The sequence below is a fragment of the Pezoporus occidentalis genome, unplaced genomic scaffold (assembly GCF_034315485.1).
Source record: "Pezoporus occidentalis ecotype Australia unplaced genomic scaffold, CSIRO_AGI_Poc_V1 ctg19, whole genome shotgun sequence".
Lineage (NCBI taxonomy): Eukaryota > Metazoa > Chordata > Aves > Psittaciformes > Psittacidae > Pezoporus > Pezoporus occidentalis.
Window position 1 is genome coordinate 4,918,065 of NW_026913748.1, and position 22,369 is coordinate 4,940,433.

Sequence of the window (22,369 nt, forward strand, 5' to 3'; positions counted from 1 at the left end):
ACCCAGCCATCAAGATAATATGACCTTAAGCCATCATCTAATATGAGACAAAGATCTGGAAAGAGCAGCAGAAATCAGAATGGAGAAAATGCACGTTTGAGCTTAACATCACAGTGCATCAAGGACAAGGCTTGAAGAATCAGGTGTTAATATAACTATGTGAGTTTACACCTAGCATATTGTTTTAGATGCTGCATGGCATCTACCTGTTGAAAATGCAGCAGGGAGATTTGTACAAACATATCAAAGACATAAAGGGTTTTATTGCAGATAGCATACATAGGCCAGGATTTTGCAATTCTTTACAGTCATACTTTAGATATTTTAATAGGTTTGCATATGATGAGGAAATAAACCCATTTTATCTCATTTCACATGTTAAGAGACAAAAACATTTAACATACATATTAGAGGTATTGTCAGCTCAGGATCAGAAATTAAAGTTTGCTTGCATCCTTTCTTCCAGCATGGTGTCCAGTGTGACTGGAAAGAATTCAAGTTTAGGAACTTGACATTTGCTACAAGTTTTTCTGTTATTCAGCCTAAGCTCCCATTCCCATATTTGTATCCTGTAATTCTTAATGGCCTTTCAGACCAGCCTAAACATCCAAATATACAGACAAAGAAAAAAAAAAAAAGAAAAAAAAAAGGAAGCAGGCATTTGCCTTACATGTCTTTAGCAGCTACAGTTTAGAGCCAATATTTTGAGCCGAATCCCCACAAGGTATCAGGGCCTTCTGAGCATGCCCATGGTCACAGAGCAGGTATCACCATGACCATGAAGGGGAGCAGGGACACGAGCTGCAAATACAGTGCCTGTCATTAGCCTCTTTTTTTCCATGCTGAACACATATTCCCCCTAAAATTGCACAAGACCCTCTCTTACCTATGCCTTTGTTTTGCAATCTCTAAGCTGTAACCAGCTGTAGAACTATGAACCAAGCTGCCATCCCTCACACTTTGAAGGGTGTTGGCCTCAAAAGTCTCCAGCCTCCTTTTGCTTTCTGAGGCTCAGAAATACACCAGTATTTAGACATCTGGGAGCCCCTGTAACTTAAATTAGAGACTTAGGTCTCCCTCAGTTCTGGAAAGATTTAAGAGCATTGTTTGACCTACACAAATACGTCTTATTTTGTGTTCACTAGGAACTGAAATAGCCAAGCCTGAGCCACTGGGCGAACACAAAAAATAAGAGCGAAAGGGGCTTTTATAGCTGCTGCCTGAGAGGGTAAATATCTTTCAGAAGTTCAGAAACTTTCTGAAGCCCATGAAGGTCATAAAATAATGGGCCCCAGCCAGAATAGCTATGTTTGGTTTGGAATATCAACAGAATAAATCAGTGTTGAACTCTGCTTGGAAAGCACACTGTGCCTCAGGATACATGAGCACACTTGAGTTTAATTCAAAACACTGGACATTGGGCAAAGCCCAATTAAAAAAAATGTGCACAAGTCTAAGCCCCACACAACTCCATCCAAGGCTGGAGAACATTGGATGTGGCATACAGGATGAATGACCTGTAACAGATTAAAATAGACTGTAGAAAAGAAAGCTGTTGGCTAAAAATAGGAAATAATATGAGGGGAAATATGCTTTTTCATCATAAAACTTCCCCTTTGCAGTAAAAATGTTGCTTGGCAGCTTCATTGGAGTGGATTGTACGGTGCACTTGTGCTGTAGTTACCTTTGCGTTTGCAGTTACAACACAGTAACAGATAGGGTGCTGCAGAGAACAACGGAGGCTTTCAAAGACAAGCTTTAGCCTTGAGGAGGGACAGGGTGTCCATGCAAACTGTCTGTTTGCAGGTTGGCTTAGGAGTGTTACGCAGCTCTTCTTTAAAATGAAAGCTGGGATTACATGAATTTTAGTCTGTCTTTTCAAAAACTGGAATAAGGATTCTTAAGAAATTTCTTCTTTCCTGATGCTAGGAAAAAACTGCTCTAAACATACGATACATATAGCCATGAAATAAGATTTTATTAATAGGATAATATTTGTTGTTTTAAAAGCATATGGACAAAGCTTAGAGTTTTTAAAATAAAGGGAGGCTGTGATGAGAAACCCTGGCCTGATAATATACATGCTGATAAAAAGGAGAATCTACAAAGTAGTATTTGCAAGAAACATTGTTGTAGGGTTTTTAGGGTTTTTTTTAATGATACTGCTACTCAACCTGAAAATACTTAAAACCTGGAAGTGAAAAACCGGTGCTTTGGATTGCAGTAATGTTCCTGTAAGTCTTATTGCAGAAGTTTTCTCACAGCTTAAACGGCACAAGGAGATAAAGGAAAATTTGTCTTCTGGTGTGAAGGATTGGAGCAGAGGCATTTGAAAGAGGTATGAGTGCCAGAGCGGTTCATTGAGGAGGGGGCAGGAAAGCCAGAACATGGGGAGGGGGGAAGGGAGCTGGCTTCTCTCTGGTGAGGAGTAAGGGATGCCAAACCTCCAGTGAGAAGTTCAGTATAACTGAACAGGGCCAAGCAGCAAATACTACACAGGCAAAAAAAAATGTATGGGCTGGGTAAACTGTGGAAGGCAAAAAGGCCAAGCAAGCAGTGTGGAAAAGAAAGGAGAAATTTCAGAAGCTCTGAAATATGCATGGCGGAAAGCAAGACCACCTAGATGGTCTTCCAGCGCATCCAGCAAGGAGGACTCAGAATCATAGAATCATAGAATCATAGAATAGTTAGGGTTGGAAAGGACCTTAAGATCATCTAGTTCCAAAATCCCTGCCATGGGCAGGGACACCTCAAACCATGTCACCCAAGACTCTGTCCAACCTGGCCTTGAAGACCACCAGGGATGGAGCATTCACAACTTCCTTGGGCAACCCATTCCAGTGCCTCATCACCCTCACAGGAAAGAAATTCTTCCTTATATCCAATCTAAACTTCCTCTGTTTAAGTTTTAATCCATTACCCTTTGTCCTATCACTACAGTCCCTGATGAAGAGTCCCTCCCCAGCATCCCTATAAGCCGCCTTCAGATACTGGAAGGCTGCTATGAGGTCTCCACACAGCCTTCTCTTCCCCAGGCTGAACAGCCCCAACTTCCTCAGCCTGTCTTCATACGAGAGGTGCTCCAGTCCCCTGATCATCCTCGTGGCCCTCCTCTGGACTTGTTCCAACAGTTCCATGTCCTTTTTATGTTGAGGACACCAGAACTGCACACAATACTCCAGGTGAGGTCTCACAAGAGCAGAGTAGAGGGACAGGATCACCTCCTTCGACCTGCTGGTCACGCTCCTTTTGATGCAGCCCAGGATACGGTTGGCTTTCTGGGCTGCGAGCACACACTGAAGCCGGCTCATGTCCATTTTCTCATCAACCAACATCCCCAAGTCCTTCTCCACAGGGCTGCTCTGAATCTCTTCTTTGCCCAACCTGTAGCTGTGCCTGGGATTGCTCCAACCCAGGTGTAGGACCTTGCACTTATCATGGTTAAACCTCATGAGGTTGGCATCGGCCCACCTCACAAGCGTGTTGAGGTCCCTCTGGATGGCATTCCTTCCCTCCAGTGAATCAACCGAACCACACAGCTTGGTGTCATCGGCAAACTTGCTGAGGGCGCACTCAATCCCACTGTCCATGGCAGCGATGAAGATGTTGAACAAGACCAGTCCCAGCACCGATCCCTGAGGGACACCACTCGTTACTGGTCTCCAGCCGGACACTGAGCCATTGACCACAACTCTTTGTGTGCGGCCATCCAGCCAGTTCTTTATCCACTGAGTGGTCTCAGGAGACCTTCACTGCAAACCTGTCAGGGTTATACTCAATTCCCTCCCCAATTTGTATGTGGAACACACAAGAAGCTAGAGTGGATATTGCTAAGGTTTAAGGACATTGCTAAGGGGTTTTGTTTTGCAGGTTTCCAAGGTCCTTCACATAGAGCTAGGAAGTCAGCACTGGTCTGCACTTGCCTCTTGTACAGCCACAGCTGTGGCGCAGCAACCTGACCAGTCCTGTGCCTTCTGAATACACAGAACGCATTACACATCCATCAAGGACTTTCTTACTAATTACATCAGTTATTTTCTACTGTTATGAGAAAAAGTGGACAGATTCACCACAACCTGAGCTTAGGGTTGTAATTAACTTATTGTGGAGGTAATTATGAATAGTAAATGGAGCACAATGAATTCTGTAGTCTACAATATGCTCACCTATAAAAGAAGGGGTGTTTAGTACACCTGAAAAGCATGCATCTGTGTTTTAAAGGCAAATTCATGTTCTTCACATCTACTGCAGTGCCTACAGATGCAGATTTGTTAAATTGGCATTAAAAAAGAGAGAGAGAGAAAGCATAAGAACCTGAGGTAGTCTTACCTAAAAAAAGTGTTCACATATAGATTTAAAAGTTGGGCCCTACTGTTGCCATTTTGTGTATTTGTTTCAACGGAAAAGTGCTTTCTCCACAGGGCCAGAGAGCTACCCGACTCACAGCAACCACCCCTGGGCCACCCCCGGACCATGCAAGGCTTTACCCATCTGCTTATGATCATGAATAGGCCCCTTTTTTCTCTCCACTGCCACAGCAAAAGCAATGCTGTCAGCCAGACAGACGGTGCATGTCACGCTTGCTCCCCTCCAGTGCCTGCTGCACCAGCGCAGGGCACGATGGCACGCAGTGGGGATGGCCACGGGGAGCCTTTATGGAGCAGACACTCCTTTGGCAAAGAAGGATTGTTTGAACTAATCTAGGATGGGCACAACATGGCAGACTGGGAGGTCTCTGAGCAGCACAGAGGCTGCTCTCTACCCATCGTGTGGGCACTCTCTCCTTGGGAAAAATCACTTAGCAGTATTGATTAAACAGTCATGTTAACTGCAGTTGGCAAAAGCCTTGGAAAGTACATGTCTGCTCTCAGGTTCTTCATTAAAGTCCACGAACAGCAGTTAGTTGATTCCCAGACAGGAAAGAAATCAAAGGTAAATAAGGTGTAGCCCTGGACAATGGTCCCTGATCTCTCGCATGTTTACACCAACCGCCAGCAGCAGATGTGTATCTTGCCCTGTCGCAGTTTCCACTCATGCAGACTGGTTGTAGGGCCTTGGCTAGAATTTTTTTCTCTGTAGACACACGTGTAACAAAAATAAATAAAAATCTGTGTAACATTTCAAGCCAGAGAAATCTCTTTAAACGATTCTTGTTAAATATTAAATTCTTGTTAAATGCTCATGGCCCTGCAGTTTGGGCAAGAAGATGCTCTCGTGACTGCTAACATCACCACTGGCAAGGTTTCTTTCCTTCACCCTGGGCAGTCCCCAGGATGTTTAGCTCTGGCTGCAAGCAAAGCCCCTGCATGACCTGCTGCCTTCACAAAAAGGACAGCAAATACCCCATAGTTTACACTAACTTCTGCTCTTGCCCTTTAAGCAGAGGCATCTTTACTGGAGTAAGACAGTTTTCTTTTCACATTTGTGTCACTTAACAACAGCTTTTTCAGGGCAAGAAGAGGAAGTCAAAGAGGAAAACAAAAGAAGGGTTTCTGTAAAGATCTTCCCAATATTTTTTCCTCTTTCTGTGCCATAACAATAGCTCTTCTGCTGAACTAAGGAAAATACTTTTCCCCCACCCCCTTCCAAGACAAATTAATTAATGTTTTTTTGGGAAGGACACTGTGCACCAGGCTTGCTGAAAACTGCACACATGTTATAAAGTACAAATCATTTTTGCTTTGGCTTTGAAGACAATTCCTGAAGATGACATCTCACTGAAAAAGTTGAGATGAGAAATAATCCAGCAGTTCCATCTCTGTTCCCACATCAAAGTAGTTCCACCTCCTGTAAATTGAGTAGTGAAGGCCGGGTAACATATTGTTTATGTTATAAGCGTAATAACATATTATAATAACATTGCTTAGCTCCATAAAACCGAAAAACATTCCCAGACACAGAAAAGTCAGCACAGGGTGGAGGGAAGGGAGGGTCCCAAAACAAAGGATATTGCAAATGTGGCTGGAGGATTTTCTTGCCAAAACAAAGTGAGATACATCTGTTTGGGTCCTTCTTAATTTCAACGGTAGCTGTGTTAATACAATGATTGCTCATGGGTGTACAAGCTCTCCCCAGGTGGGGAGGGTTAAGGTTACAACAATGCAGGAAAAACCCATGGACACACATACATATACACACATTAGTGTTTTGCAGTGTGTCTATATACAAAGAATCCTCTGGGATGGGCCCCTCTTAAATATGGGCCCTGTAAGGGATACCCCTAACATAAGGGATATCGCATTGTTGGTGGTAAGAGGTTTCCGAGGCTCCCAGCATTGCTTTCCAACCTGCAATTTCACTGGAAAGAGATACATCAAAAGATGCAGCCTAGCTCACCAAAACTGTTCATATGCAAGATAATTTCTGAAGGAACAAGAGAGCTGTGATAAACGTCTTATACCTGTTTATTATTTCCTGAAGAGCTCTGATGGGGACCATCTTCAGTAATATTGTTCTAGTGGTTGGAGTCCCGTATTTCCCCAAACATACTTCTCAGAAACTGTACTATAATGTCTGAGGTGACGGTTTGTGGGAATATCCCAGCTCCAATATTTCTCTGTAAAGTGGTATCTAAAAGCTCTGCATGCTCACATTCCCTCTGGATGCCAGGCCATTTAACTATTGCTGACTTTCACACATGGCTGAATTTAGCAGACCATCCCCATCATCAAGTGGCATCACTTGCCACTTTCTCCTTCCCACTGTGACTTTTTCAAACCTGTGAATGCTTCTCTTCGTAGCTCTGACCCTTGCAATTTGCAGGTAAGGAAATACAACAGCTTTCTCACACCTGTGCTGTGCAGTACCTAGTTCTTTGCGCCAGACTTAGAACTGCATCTGCATAGACATTTCATAGGATGAAGACTGTTCTGAGTCTTAAAAAGTCCCTTTATATGAGAGACCTGTCCCCATAAAGAGCATTCTACTCTAAGGGATTTTGAGGGTGTGGGAGGGGTAGTTCTGTGAAAGCCAAGCTTCTAGTTTGACATAAACAGCCTTAGATTGTAAAAAGAAATTAAATCACGACACCTGGAAATTTCAAGTTCTGTTGAAAGCTGTCTGTAAATGAAGCTGCAACTTCCCTCCTCCCCCCCACCCCCAGCACTTTAAACCATTTTAAAATCCTTCACAGTCACTGGCCTATAGCTTTTAAATGCCTAAACACAATTAGTTTGGGGGGCTTAGGAGCTTTGCCATCCTGGTTTTCCATTGGTGTTCCACAGACAGGCATGTTTGGGTACAGCATCTACCCTTGTTATCGCATACAATATACGTTATGCATGTATCATTACAGGTGGCCAGCTCTTCCATGCATATCAAATGAACTTGTCACTGTCCAGAACAAACATTCCATTTCTTTTAATATGTATTCTTGCTGGTCTCTTCAAAACACAGGCATGCTGCTCTCACAGCCACACTGCTGCTGGTGGTGCCTGCACTAGACAGAGGATTTGGTCAGGGCTTACTAGAGGAGATACTAGTGATTTTGCCATCCAGAAATATTACAAAAAACCCTGAAAAAGTGTAAAAATACCTTCAGTTTTGGTTATGAGTATTATTCAAGAGAAGCAGGCTATAAGTTTTGCAAAAACAAGTTTCCTAGGAAAACTCCGACCTTCCTAAGGAGTGGAAACAAGACTAACCTGTGTAAGGATCTACGACAGAGACACCCTCACCATGACACTCAGACTCAAGCACTGTGTCAACAGAGATTTCAGCGTTCAAGCACTGCAGATCTCTGTACTGGGTGTGGAATAACCCCAGACATCAACGTCAGCTGGGACTGACCATCTGGGCAGGTGACCTTGGGAGTTACAGTGGAAATCAAATGAAAATTGAACCAATAGCACACTTACATTGTGAACTGGAGAAATGGCGCAATGGGCTATGTTTGGAGAAGCATGGCTAGCAGACCAAGGGAACTGGTTACCCTTGTTTGGCAGGGAGTAACACCACATTGGAGTCCTGTGACTTGAACCCTCCTAGATCAAGAAGAGGGATGCCAAGAAGCTGGAGAGGATCCAGCAGAGATCTACCAAGGCAGTAAGAAACATACAGCACATAAACTGTAAGAAGAGGTTGAAGGAAATGGGCTTGTTTGACCTGGTTAAGAGGAAGCAAAGCAAGGATGTAAAGCAACCTATAAGTACTTGAAAATAAGTTCCAGAGATGACAGAACCAAACTTGTCACAGCAGTGACAGGTGGTGAATCAAGGGGCAACAGGGCATCAGCATGCTGAGGTTTGGGAGATTTGGATTGGGCATTAGCAAAAGACTTATCAGGACAGTGAAGCCACGCTAGAAATGGCTACCTAAAAAGGTCAGAGACACTTCCACCCTTACCACCTGTGAAGACTTGGCTAGAAAAAAAACAAAACAGCATGGTAACACAGTATTTCCTACTATGTGCACAGTGCAAATGGTTAACATCTCCAGTGCAACCTAGACAGCTGCTGATAGTAGGTGACATTTTAGTGGTACTTTTGGTTTTGCTCCCCTTTAGTACTATATAATTTTTACAGGAATATGAAAGCTTCTTGACATAAGGCCAGGTTGGATGGGGCTTTGAGCAACCTGGTCTAGTGGAAGGTGTCCCTGCCCATGACAGGGGGCTGGAACTGGATGAGCTTTAAGGTCTCTTCCAACCCAAACTGTTCTCTGATTTTATGATTCTATAATGTGAAAGAATAACAAACCATCTTAGGTTTTGTGGGGATAGAAAGAAAAAATCTTCAAGCTAACTTTAGCTGAAGATTAGGAAATATTTTCCAGTTGAAGGCAATCTCATGCACTAGTTGGGGATTTAAGTTCCATGTGGCTCTGACTAGCTACAAGAAGCAGATCAGGGCAACATTTGTTCCAACTAACATTAGCACTAATTTGTTTTGGCCAATAACAAGATGCTTTGACCTTCTAACAGCATAAAGAAAATACTTTTCTTATTCCCTAGCACAAAGTTTAGATTCAGGGCAAAGCAGAGAGTTTTTCACAGGTCTTGAATGCTTCTACACTCCTGTGGTGTTGTTCTAATCAAGCCAAGAGTTCTGCCCCCATGAAATTTCGTACAACACCTACCTGAAAGGAAAAATACATATGGAGAAAGAAAAAAAAAAAAAGAACACTAACTTACAAACTTTCCTGAAGACGGACTTAAAATTGTCACTACAAAAGAATTTTCCCACACCTATTTTCAGGATCCACCATATTTTTGCTTGAGCTTTGATTTTTCATAATGCTGACAGCTTCCTTTACAGTACTTTTATGCTTTTGTGCTCTTTTCAGTATAGCTGTCACATTACAGCTCTAATAGTCACCGTAAATCAGACCAGGCCAGTTTTGGAAATTCCTTTAATCAGCTCACTAATCAGGGCCTTATATGTGAGCCCCACATCAAGAAGCAGTCTGATCTCTTAAAGGACTTGGAGTCTTGCCTAGGTGATGAATGAGCCACTCCGTTGTGAGAAAGGTCTCAGATAAGGAAACCTAACCTTGTTCATTAGCTGTTTTCACCAGCTATAATCAACAGATGGCTTCCAGACAGATACAAATCCTGAGCCCTCCATGTAAATGTTTGCCTAATGTGGCACTTGTTTTTCTCATTATGGTTACTACATTAATGTTAATAACTGTGTTCAGTAGGTAAAAATATTAGAGGTTATCATTCCTTAGAATGTTAAAACTTGGATGTATAGACTAATTTTAGTTTATGGGTCTTCATTCTTGTAATTGTGGGGTTTTTTTTCCTCTTACAGATTAAAATCAGGGAAGAAAGGGTAGAAAAATAAAAACATACTGCAGAAATCACCTTCATTTGATATTTTTTGAAGCTTCTTTTGTAACTGATATGATAACTTATGATTCAGAGAAAACTCCAGGAACAAACTTGCCAGCAGAGTTTCAAGTTGACAAGCAGGTATTCTTTATTGGGGCGCTGGGAGACACGGGGGATGGCTCCTCCTAAAGTGTGTCCCCGAATTTCTATACAGGTCATCCTTGTATGGTTACTGAGCATATTACATCATTTTCCAAAAGGTTTCCAGCATGCATACAAAAATGTGGTGGTCTTTAAGGGTCGTTTACTTTTCCCAACAAGCTTAATTGACATTACAGACATAGCAATCATCCTGGCCTTCTACTTATCAGTTAGTTTAACTGCTCCCATCCTGGACATCTGCTAGTCCCAGATACTCACCATCCCCAGGTCCTGTTTTCCTATTCTGCTTTTCTCACACCTTTTGTGCTAAGGGCCTGAGGACCTGAACCTATGTCAACTACTTCCAAGCACCCGCAGTTATTTTCCATTACAAAGCCATCAAATTTAACATTACTTAGAACTGATTACATTTTGTACTTTTGTGCCTCCTTGTCTCACTTAGAGATTATTTATTAGTTCACTTATTTATTTATTAGCAGTTGTCAGTTAGGTATAAACAAGTGGTGGTTAAAAAAGTGTCCATGGAGATTGAGCCTGTATTTTTAAGTATATTTAGAAACCTAGTACCTACTTAGGTAAGAGGAATGGGAAAAGACCTGGGCGTGTGGGTAGCAGTTAATAGATGGGTAAAGTTGTACTGCATCTGTCAGTAAATGATGAACAAAGAGGAAGGAAGGAATAGACATTGTAGCTCAGGACAGAACATCCCAAAATCATATGAAAGAACTTCATACTGAAATAATTTCCTTGTTATGCCTCCAAGGCAGATTGCTACAATAATATTCTATTAACAGCAGTAATAAAGCTGGAGATAGTTTGTTCACAAGACAAATCCTGTGTTTCGTTCCTAGTTGATGTAAAATTTAAGTAATATCTGCTAAAAGCCCCATGTCTCAGCAATTATGCTGTACTGATCAGCCTGTTACAGTTCTGTGAAAAGGTATGAAATAATCAGGAGTAATTACTAACAGAGGAGTTAGTCCTGTTGTTACAAAACTGAGATGCACGCTACTCTGCAGAGCCGAAGCACCAAGTCCACGTACAAGGTAACTGAGTAAGGAAGTGGAGGTAAGTGGTTTAGGAACCACCAAAGACCTTGTCATGTAGGAAAACCTTACCATGGAGTCTTCCTTGCAATGTGTTTGAGGCCTTAACAAGCCTAGTTGCCACCAAGAGTCATATATAAAAATCTGAATATTTATTCCTAAAGAATGTAGGAACCTTAATTAAAAATCATGTGATGCCACTTAGGAATAGAACTACCCTTACATATGAAAGTACAGAGGAAATAACAACATGAAAACTATGCTCAAACTTCATTCTCTGTATCAGTATCATGGTTCAGAATGTACTGCAGGAAAAGACCAACAAGTTTTACCTGTTCTTGAAGAGTTTACTGGATTCCTGTGCCCAAAGTTAATCATCTATTTATTGTTGCTCACCTGTCAAATCAATGAAAGGTTCTTGGCACTAGTAAAATCTGCTATGAACTAAGTGACCTTCAAAACAACCAGTCTTCTCTGGCATCCTCTAGAATAGCAGTGGGTGAATTAATCTCAGCAAAGTACTCATGCAGCAGTTTGTTGGTTTTGATATTGCTTTTTAATCCTTTGAAAAAGCTTATTGAAAGGACCATTGTTACATCAAGCGGAATTTTCTCAGTGTCTGTTAGGAGCCCACATATTTGTGAAATGAATGTACAGGGCTGTATGCCTCCCCCCCAAAAAAAAAAGTCAAAGACACTACCAAATCTCTTCTTTAGGACAATGGGAATATCCATAGCAACTCAGTGTTTCAGAGCAGTGCAACAGTTTAGAAACAAAACAATCATCATTCCTGGCAATACTCACTTATCCCTGTGGAGCTGGAGGCAGTAATATGATATCAATCAAATATTCTCATTAAAAAGTGGGCAGTTGTATGACCATAAACTAACTTGTAATTTGTTGTGCTTTTTCTTTTTTAATTTATTTTATTTAACAGTCCTCTCTGATTTCAGTAGATAGATCACTTAGGCAGGGAGCTGCTCTTTACCAATATCCTGTAGCAGCAATGGGCACTGTGGAGCCCTCCTGAGCATAAAGCACACATGAGTGCAAGGCTTTACATCAACCTTTCTTCCTTGCTGAAAGAAATAAGAGGAGGAAGGTCTACATAACTTACAGATATAGATTGGGAAAGCATTAGATAAGACAGAAATGTATTGGTTTAGGGGTTTTGTTTTGTTTTTTTTTTTTCCATAACATAGTTTTTTCTATTAAAAAAAATGAATTAGATTTTCCAAATGTGTAAGTAATCCATCCATGCTACAGCTCAGCATGCCTGACCTCAGCTGTATAAACCAGCTGATGCAGACAGTCCTGCAGCCCAGACTCAGCCTCAGACTAAGATAGATTACATGATTGCATCTCAGCCACGTGGCCAAAGACCTGGAGAAATTTTTCAAGAGATCAGAAAGGCCACAAGGATAGGGATAAATCTGCCTTTTAACACCACTTTTTTACAGTTCAGATTGACTGTAATTTCCATGATTTCTGTATTCCTGATCTGCCTTGGGCCACTGAATACCTGAAGATACTTGTGAGAAGGTGAAGCCTAGAGGTGCTCTGCTGCCTTTGAAAGGTGGCAATTATTTATTTGAAACATTGATTAGACATATATTGACATGGATTGAAAGTGCCTGCTTCAGATGAAGGGCTTTCTTTTGCTCTTTCCTGATAAATAACTGTTGATAGCTATTAAACAAACTTGACCTACAATAAAGAGCAATTGATGCTCCAAGATGCCCTGCCTGTGCTCATGAGCATTTGGGCTGCTGCAAGTACAGCAGGTTCAGGAGTTGGTGGGTGTTACTCCACCTTCAAGGTCAAATAACTACCAATCAATCAACTTTATTTTTCTTTTTAGAGTTGTTATTTCTGACAGACAAATGTAGATTAAATATGTTCAGCATATATTTATTGTAGTAACTTCCTCTTGCAATATGCTAGCTCAAGGGCACCCTTTTACCAGTATCAGCTAGGTTGTTTCTAGGAAGGTGTGAAATCTATTCAGGCACTCCGAATTCTAACGTGTCTCTATATATACCTGTCTGTGTTTGTGTGTCTATACAAATTTATGCCATTAGTTATAAGAAGAATGTCCTGAGGAATGTCCAGCATTGAAAATTAGGAAGGGCGAGCAGTAAAACTACATTTTTTAATCTGTGCTCTCATGTGTCCAGCATATGCTCTACGTTGGAACAGAGAGGAAGAGCTTAATCTTCAAATTGAATTACAATCTTAATGACAGTCTAATGTCTACGTTCACAAGAATTCACAGTACAAGTAACTCAGCCTGTGCTGGCAATGGCAATTTTTGACCCTGCGTTACTGCTCACGAACACTTCAGCTGGTTGAAATGCTTAGATGCCAGCTGCATACTAGCAGCAGATTATAGTTCTGAAAATTAGAGCACTTTATTTTTCTCAGCAGTGTTAAAAACCACACAGGATAATTACAGCAGTTCTGCAACTCGGGCAGAACGCTGAACCTGCCTGAGCCCTTCTCACTTGAAAGTGACATACCAATTACAGGTTTCATTTGGCTAGAGGCTTTAATTTATTACATTTCAACATTATGCTGAAGCTGTAACTTCATTTCACACTGCACAGGCCTATCCCATGCCAAGAGAGGGCCAGATGCAAAGATAAACCCTGAAGAGAACTTACTTTGGCAACCCACACCCACAATCCTGGAAGGAGGCATTTAGGTGCCAAGTTTAGATATAAGCTTCTGCTTCATTTTGCATGTTGTCATTAAAGCACATCGGTAATGTATTTATGACCACAAAGTAAAGTCTCATGCCAATAGTTAACTGTAGAAAAGCGAGAACGGGGACTAATTACAGTATTACTTTGAAATGCATGCTGCATGGACAAGACCAGCAATGATTTATCTGCCTACCAGCTTTGCAAAATTTCACCTGGCACCTAAAAAAATACAAGTATAGAAAAACAACAAGATCCTGTTTCTCACTCATGTTGCAAAGGAGAATTAGAAGGGTAAACAGCTCAGGTAAACTAGAACAGCTGGTTTCATCAAGGAATCCCTTGTTAGAAACAAACTGTATTTCAGAATACCTTTCCCATAATGATAACAAGACATTTATTGTTTTCTCTGAATCAATAACAGTAATCACACACGAAAGCATAGCCTTCCAAAACATATTTCTGCCAGAATCAGAAAAAAATGTACGAGAAAATTGATTCTTTAAACATGTGAAATGTTGAAGAAGCTACTGCTCACTCATGTAGGCCAGTTTTGAACATTTCCACAGGGAAAAAAGTTTTACACTGGCTGCACCAATGTCTCAGAGCAACCCTCTGGCTCTCCAGACAGCTAGCAACAGCTTTCCCACAAGGTATACATGTGAGCGTTTGGTGGGGAGGTTGCCTAAAAACAACAGTGTCTTTATAGGCAGCCTCAGTACAGAAATCTGCACCCGCGGCTGTCAGTGAAATGTCAGTGTGGCGTTTCACTACCCACAGGGGTGATAACCCACCGGTGCTGCTACCACACTGCTCTCCCTTGGGAACAGAAAGCAAGGTCTGCCTGCCAGGAGAACAGAATCCAACTGCTTTTTTAAGAACTGTCTGGAGATCCTGACTGCAAACTGCTCGGAGCATTTAAGGCTTTGTGCAAATGCAGCTCCTTTAATTACAACACTAAAAACGTCTTCTAAGCACTCAAGAAAACTGCATTTCATGTAAAATGGAACATTCTACATTTCATGGCCAGAATGGAAGAAGACAGCTTAATTAAAATGACCAGGTTTTCAGACAGAGCACAACGTTTTGTATCTCAGCTCTAGAGTTTTATAGCTCTGTAGAAACTGTTTCACAGAAGCTGAGATCTGCTCAGATTTCTTCTTAGGATAGCAAGTTTTCTTTCACACGGAATTCTCACCTTCGTGTTTCTGCTAATAAAATCATTCCTTATACTCTTATTTCACCTGTGCTGTATGTTCTCTTCCACTTCTAAACTAAAGAGGCAAATGAAGAAAATTGTTCCAGCAAGGCCTGTAGCATGTCCAGCCATGTGTCCATCTAAGAAGTTTGAACTGTATGAATTTCAGTGGCCTAACTGCTTTCTTGCTAGTCTCAGTACGGTATTAGAATAGGCCAAGTCAAATGCCTAAGCTCTTTTTCAACTTTTCACAAAAATAAAGCAATGCTCTAAATTCCAGATCTCACAGAAGCTTCTATCACCCAAAATTGAATATTTTTTCTGCCACTGAAATTAATCTGGAGCAAGGGTAGGAAAGTAGACACCCTGATTTGCCATCACCTCTGGATCTTCACAAAAGCTCAACAGAAGACTGACATCAAGCAAAAAGATGTCCTGTGAATTAAGGTGAGATTTAATTGCCTTTGAATTGAACTGAAAGAGAAAAAAGAAATGGATGAAACCAAAGAGTGATTGCCTCTAGGTATTATGAACCATCAGTTAATCGTACTTTGACTTTGTAAAGAACACCTCTCCAGTCTGACCTGGTTGCTGACTAGCTTTTCATCTAGTGGGAATGGCAAGTATTTGCAATGCCTCCTTAATGAGGTTATTCAACACATGACCATTCAGCAGTTTTATGGAGCACTTAGAAGTCCAAGGCTTGCGTTTGCATTGGAGGACATTTACTGCGGACAACAAAGTAAAGGCAGGCAGCCACAACAGCATCTTACAGGACAGGGAAATCCTGTTTCGATTTGGATGTCATTGCTGGCTCAGAGTGGGGTTTCACAACAGTTTAAACAAACTTAAATGGTTGCTTTTCCTCCCCCATGACTATACTTTCTCTTCTCTTGCATCAATTTCAACATTTATTCAATACCTCATTCTCTGTTTTTCACCTTCTTTGCTGTGGCTCCTTTGAGCCCGTGTAGCTCTCCAGACAGCTTGCCTGGGTGTCAGGCATGTGTGGCATGTGTGGCCAGGGCAGGTACACATGGCCAGGGCCAGGCTGAGGCTCTGCCTGCAGATGCCCTGGCACATTTAGATCTGGCTTGTCACCAGCCTTGGCTATGGCTCTGTCATGCATGACCTGACAGACACTGTACTCATCAGAGGAGGAAGACCCTTGCTGCAGTCCTCAGGAAAAATCAAGATCACAATGACAGTAACTGGATTTCTTAGTTATCCTCTTTCTTGCTATTATTTCATGCAGTTGATTTATATATGGCTTTCTGTGAGGTCTCTACCAGCCAGTCTCATCCCTGGACAGCTTGTGGTGCCACAACTGCAGGTCAGGGCTTTCAAAGGCTGACAGGGTGAGCCAGGTCCCAAGAAACACAGTGTTAGCAAATAGGAAGAGGAGCACTCCAGGAAAAGTGTATCTCCATGTTTGCATGCATACCTGTCATACAACACCATCATGCTCTGTCCATGCAGTGAGCCATCTCATAACCTTACATACAAGTCTGGAAAGAGCTTCTCCTTCCCTCTTTCCTTCAGAGGACAGGAGGAGTCATCCTTTTCAAGCCTCTTCTTGCTTGAAGCTATTTGACTCAGGTCCCAGACCTGTACTTCCTCCTTAGGGAGATGAAAAAAACCAGAAGCCTTGTTGCTTGCATTGTTTCATGACCATGGATGATGTTAATTGCCCCCAAAGTAATTAATTTCAGGAAGCATTTGCTTTGATTGCCCACTGAGTCAGGAGCACAACCACTAAACAAGCCATAAAGATACATATCATAGCCTATTATTTCATTAATCCTGGAAGAGCTGCAGCAGCATGCATTACGTGCTCTTTGAATATTACCTGGTAACTTAAAGCTTTGGTTCTGAACTGCTGGCCAAAGCAATCTCTTCCTCTGGTTTATCTGAAGACTTGCATCGTGAAAAGGTGCAGCATCAGGCCCCCAAGAGGGTACAGCATCTCAGCCACAGGTGATCCATGTATTGCCAGTCCCTCATCAGAGCAGTCATCCCGCAAGAGCCAACGGGATTTAGGGAAAGAGCTAATTCAGTATTTTGAGGATTGAGCAAAGTGGAGGTGCCCAAGTCCAAGCTGACCTTTTCAAGGAGAGACCTCATTAGATAATGCCAGGTCACTAGGATAATTTCTGTGGAGTTAACAGGGAACAACTATTGGAACTTTATTGAAAGAAAGGGTTGTGTATCAGGCTGTGTACCAAAATACCACTAAGCATCTCGTGTTGCCATACTTCCCTGGTGCCCCCCCAGTCTTCTTGAACAAGACTTGGAGCAAGAAATCAGAAAGGACCAGCTGTGCAGGTGTCAGCCATTCCAGACGTGGGATGGGAACAGGGGGTGCACTCCTCGCTCCATGCCTGCCTGAGCACAGAGGAGTTAAAAGCTTGGGTGGAGCCATATTTACACTTTCGCTCTGTGCTCTATGCAGTGAGCAAGGAATTGACTAACACGGTTTCACTCCCCTGGCTCCTTTGTCTGTAGCTGGGATTTGGCACCCTGAACCGAGCCACAGTTTATCTACACTTGAGGAGTGGTATCTGATTACTTGTAGGAATAAAAGGCTGCCGGAGCTGTTTCATTTACAGCTGGCCAGCTGAACTCTAGGCAGGAAAGCCGCACCCATCCTCATTTCAGTTTAAATGGGATTGCTCTGGTTTTTCACAGGTAATTTCCGCTGAAGGTCCCTCCTGTGCTTTACTGCAGCACAGCTTAGGTATGGCAAATCAACACATCCCTGTGAATTCACGGCTTTAAGGGAAACCCCCCTCAGCGGGAGGAGAGCACGGCCCCCTCCTGCCAGCCCCAGCCTATGCCCTGCACAGCCCTTCATTGTGGCTGGGACCGGCCATTGGTTTGCTCAAAGCAGCGAGGGGAAGGAAGGTGCTGGCTCTGCCTGGGAAGTGGTGCCTCGGAGAGGAGCACGCAGTGACTCACCTGGCAGTCTGCCGCCAGACCTGGCGGGCTGATCAGGCGCGGCAATGATTTTCAGTAGTCACTGGTACAAGGACTCAGCCCTGCCGCTGGGACGTTGCGCCTGTTGCTGCCTCACCTTTCATTGCGGAGACACCAACAGCGCGGCTGCAGCAAAGCCGGGTGTACAGCCTGAGGGTGGAGGACAGGAGAGCACAGCAGGGTCTGCCGTGCCTTGTCTCCCCAAGTCACCTTGCAAGGCAGGCACAGCTCCAAGGGCTGCTCTGCTTTGCTTGATCAGAGAGATCTGATAGGAGGTGATCTCCAAGGTCACCCACAGACGGACACGGCATGTGACAGATGCTCAGAGGGGGACTGCACACCAAAGAGGAACTCGGTAGCCTGGGCTGCAGCTCCCAATCCCCAGCATGTCAGGCAGAGGGGGAAAAGAGGTGCCTTCCTTCCCAGCTGAGCATTCTGTACCCCAGTTCCACACAACCCTGCACTGTTTTCCCTACTTTGACGTGTATGCACTCCTACACTGCTGCTGCAGAGTGGACCACCAGTACTGTTAACTATTTGCCTTGGAAGGAGAAGCATGGTGGTTTCTCTTATAAACTACATCTCGATAGCATCGGGTGAGAAACCACCATTTCAGGAACCATGTAAAAGGTTTCAATTAAGATTTACAAGAAAATGAAAAAAACATCTCGGGGGGGGGGGGAAGGGGGGAGTATTTTGGACTGAACTAAATATTTTCCTACTTCCAGCTTTTTCATTTTTTTGTATTACCAAAAGCAGAGGGAAGTGGAGGACACATAAGAAACACCAGACATACATACACAAAAGTCACCAGTGATCTCAGAGGAAACAAACACACCCCAGGGGTGGGAGAGCCTCAGTTAAACCTCTGCAGCTCAAGCACGCTAGAAGCCCACTGAGCACGTAGCAGCATGTCCCTCTGTGATGCAGCGTGATAGGACCAGCAGATCTCTCTTTCACAGATGGTGCTATAAATATTTAGGCCCAAGGTAACAAAACAAAACAGAGCAGAACTAAATACTTCTAGAGAGCTGGCAGGAGGGATTGGGCATTCAAGATCCTGTTCCAGTGAGCCTTTCTCATGAAGATGTAAGACAAACGCTGCCGGGAGCAATTTGCCATGAGCAACTAATCAGTTTCCTGTGCTGCTGGACAGCAAATTTCCAGTGGTAGCAGACTGCTTTTCATGAAATCTTCTGGTTAACAAAGGACTGCAATCCCCCCCCACCTCTTCCCTTAGTTTCTTCAGTGGGGTGGACCCGTGTGTGCTTTCCCAATCATCAACACAGTCATCATTTTTCCAGGAATTTTGCAAGAGGACATGGCCACATAAGGCAGTTTTAGTGAATGTGAGCTGGTCCCAAGAGCGTTTTGACATCAAGGTTGGTAGCCTTGACATAACAGGATCAAACTATTAAAGGCATTTAGGGTGTGGATGTAATTTGAAACATATTTAGGAAATAAAGCCTGACAGGCTACCACATAACAAAGTAAGAGTATTGTTTTGGGATCTCACAGGGCCTCTGATTCTGATAAGAAGGCGTCCAAGTAAAGCACAAGGAATGATGACAATAAAATCAGTGTTTACCAATCTAAAGTTAAGAACTGTAAGTCTGCAGTTTCCTGTGCAAGTATGCCTATTGCAGCTGTGAAAACTATCACTAAAAAATAGAAAAGGGAAAAAATGCATTTGGCCTAGTGGGGTAAATGCATTTTTAGCCAAACACTGTCATTCCTTTTTGCTATACAACACCTTTGATAGGTGAAACTCCTCTGTGACAGTTTGACAGACCTTTCAAATCGTATGGATCACAAAAAGCTATAAGGGCCAGAGATGCTGCTGTTGGAACATGCTCCTGCTTCCTCCAAAACAAGCATGTACAAATGAGGAGAGGAAGGAATTAAGCCAGAAAAAAGACACTTTTGACCCTGGCACTTTATTCAACTTTTGATATTATTGCTGAGGAAGTAAAAGCAGTTTAACTACAAACCCTCTCCCACATACCAACAATTAGGCTTTGAAAGGCATGATTTTAGTGCCTTGAGGCAGTTTTGCAAGAGTCACTTTGGCCAGGAAAACCAATAGGGGTGAAAAAGAGAGAGTGGGATAGGAGAGATCAGAAAATAAAAGCAGGACGATGAGGGATATGGGACAGGAAGATGCAATTCCAGGTTGATATATTGTAGGTGAATTAACTGAAGCCAATGGCCCTCTTTGCAGGAGGGTGCATTTTAGCTCAAGATTAAAATCTGGTTGCATTTGGGGATACTGAAGATCCAAGAGAAGACATTGGTCTGGCAGCTCTGGACTCCTTAGTGCTCCCAGCTTATGGCCCCTCATAGCCCATGGAGGTGCCCCAGCCAAAGCACTTCAGTGGTACAAACCCTATTGACACCTCTTTCTTCTGTCTTTTTTTATGTTGTTTTTTTTTTTTTTTTTTTGGGGGGGGGGGGGGTGTTGTTTTGATTATAGTGGGTTTTTTAGTTCTCTTTTTGCCAGGTACCTGGAAAACATCTTGACATTGTCATTTCAGATTCCTCAGACCTGTTCCAGCCTGTTTGCCTCCATTTTTCATGTATATTTGTGAATGACTGCATAGGAACAGTCTGAGCTGGACTTCAGTACATTTTCCAACATAGATTCAGGCTGCTGGCACCAAGCTGTGTGCCAAACATCCTAAAAGGCAAGAAACTGGTTTCTGAAACTTTTTGATGGACTTTAGAATGATAGCAACTCTTTAGGTGAAGACTCCCTTCCCTAGAACTTCTTGTTGAGTGGCACAGGCTACCTTTCCTTTCAGTTACACACAATTTGGGAATATTTTGGTTAATATGGAGTATGTAAACTTTGATTCTGAGGAGAGTAAAATGCCAGGCAAATGAAAGAAATAACTATAGCCAGCATGAACTTGGCAAAGGCCCCTCAGCCAGGCAGACCATGGCTAGGTACCCCAGATCAAGTTTATAGAGGCAGATTCCCATTCTCCATGGAGGACAGCCTGGGGGAGAAGAGAACCTGAAGGCAAGCTCACTTGAGTCCAAACCATGGAAAAGGGGAGCTAAACAGAATTACTGGGGAGGGCATCACTACCCAGCACATGTGCTGTAATGTCTTCAGCTGGATAGAGGCAAAAGATATAAATAAATTGCATTTCAGATACCAGAAATGCTGTAAAAAAATGCAAGCCGGAAACAGCAGAAAGCACTGGGCAGCTGCCCTATTAGCACTTCACAACTGAGAGGAGAGCTTGAGGCTGGGCCCTTCACCAGCATACCTGAAGGGAATGCATTTATTGTGCTTAATGAGTATTACTCACGGAGGTCACCCAGACAGATGACCTGGGTGGAGTGATAAAATGAAAACCTCACGTTCCATTAAGAAAACTGCCTCAGCAGTTGTTTTCTCTGTGCTTCAGACTGAACTGCATTCCTGTATTTATGCCAAGTACCTTTTCCTATATCATATATCTTTTCGTTTAGCCAGACAAAGGGGAAGTAATAAATTAGAGCATATAGAACAAGGGAATAAAATGCAGAAGTTTTATATTGCTGTCCCATCAGCCTGAGAAAACAGATGAGATCTTGGCTCAAGCAATGATCGAGAAACACACTGAGCAGCATTAATTCCCCTCAAGTGATTTCTTGAGGAACAGTTTTTCTTATCTTAGCCCCAAAGTTACCTCTGTTCCTTGCAATTTTCTGCCTTAATCCCAGCAGAAGGATGGCTACAATTTCAGTAGTGAAAAAATTATTTGCAGAGATAACAAACGTATTATAAGTGAGATGATCGATAGAACCGCTAACCTCAAAGGGAGGAAATGCACAGAACGCAACATTTCCCATTTTAATCATTTTTGTGCATCTCTTGGTCTAGCAATTCATCCCACATTAGGACCAATAGCAGGGTCACAACAGGTTCAAGACACGCTCTCACCAATTACTGAACAAGTTTTTTTGATCTGTAAAATCTGTTTCCTCTCTGGATTACAGGAGGAAACATGATCTGCACAGTCAATGTTTAGAAAACTGATGGCAGATTAGGCCTGGTTTTGTACGCAGTCTAGCAACAGATTTATCTGGCTTCGAAATATTTAGTTGATAATTTTTTTTCTCTGCCTTTTCGGGTTGAAACATCTGGGTTATAACGCTCTGCGAGGAAGTCTGCATGTTGGATGTGCAGCCAAACTTTTAGGCAGATAGGCACAAGCGGGTGTTGAGTGAGAGTCACAGATGTGATTTGTGTCGGGTGGGTGTTACTTGTTGCTGTGCCAGAGCAAACTATATAGATGATGGTGTACTGCCCTGGCACTATCAAACAAGAGAAAGGCTGCTGCTGCACTGGACTCCAGCACACTTCAGCTTCTCATTGTCCAGCGCGGGTAGTTTTAAAACCCAAAAAGAGCAGGATGAGGCCTTTTACAATCCTGTATGTGCATACAACCTGTCCTGAAAACCTCTCTACAAAAAAATGGGCAAGGCCTTCTTGTCCAGGTGCAACCCATTGGCTCAGCCT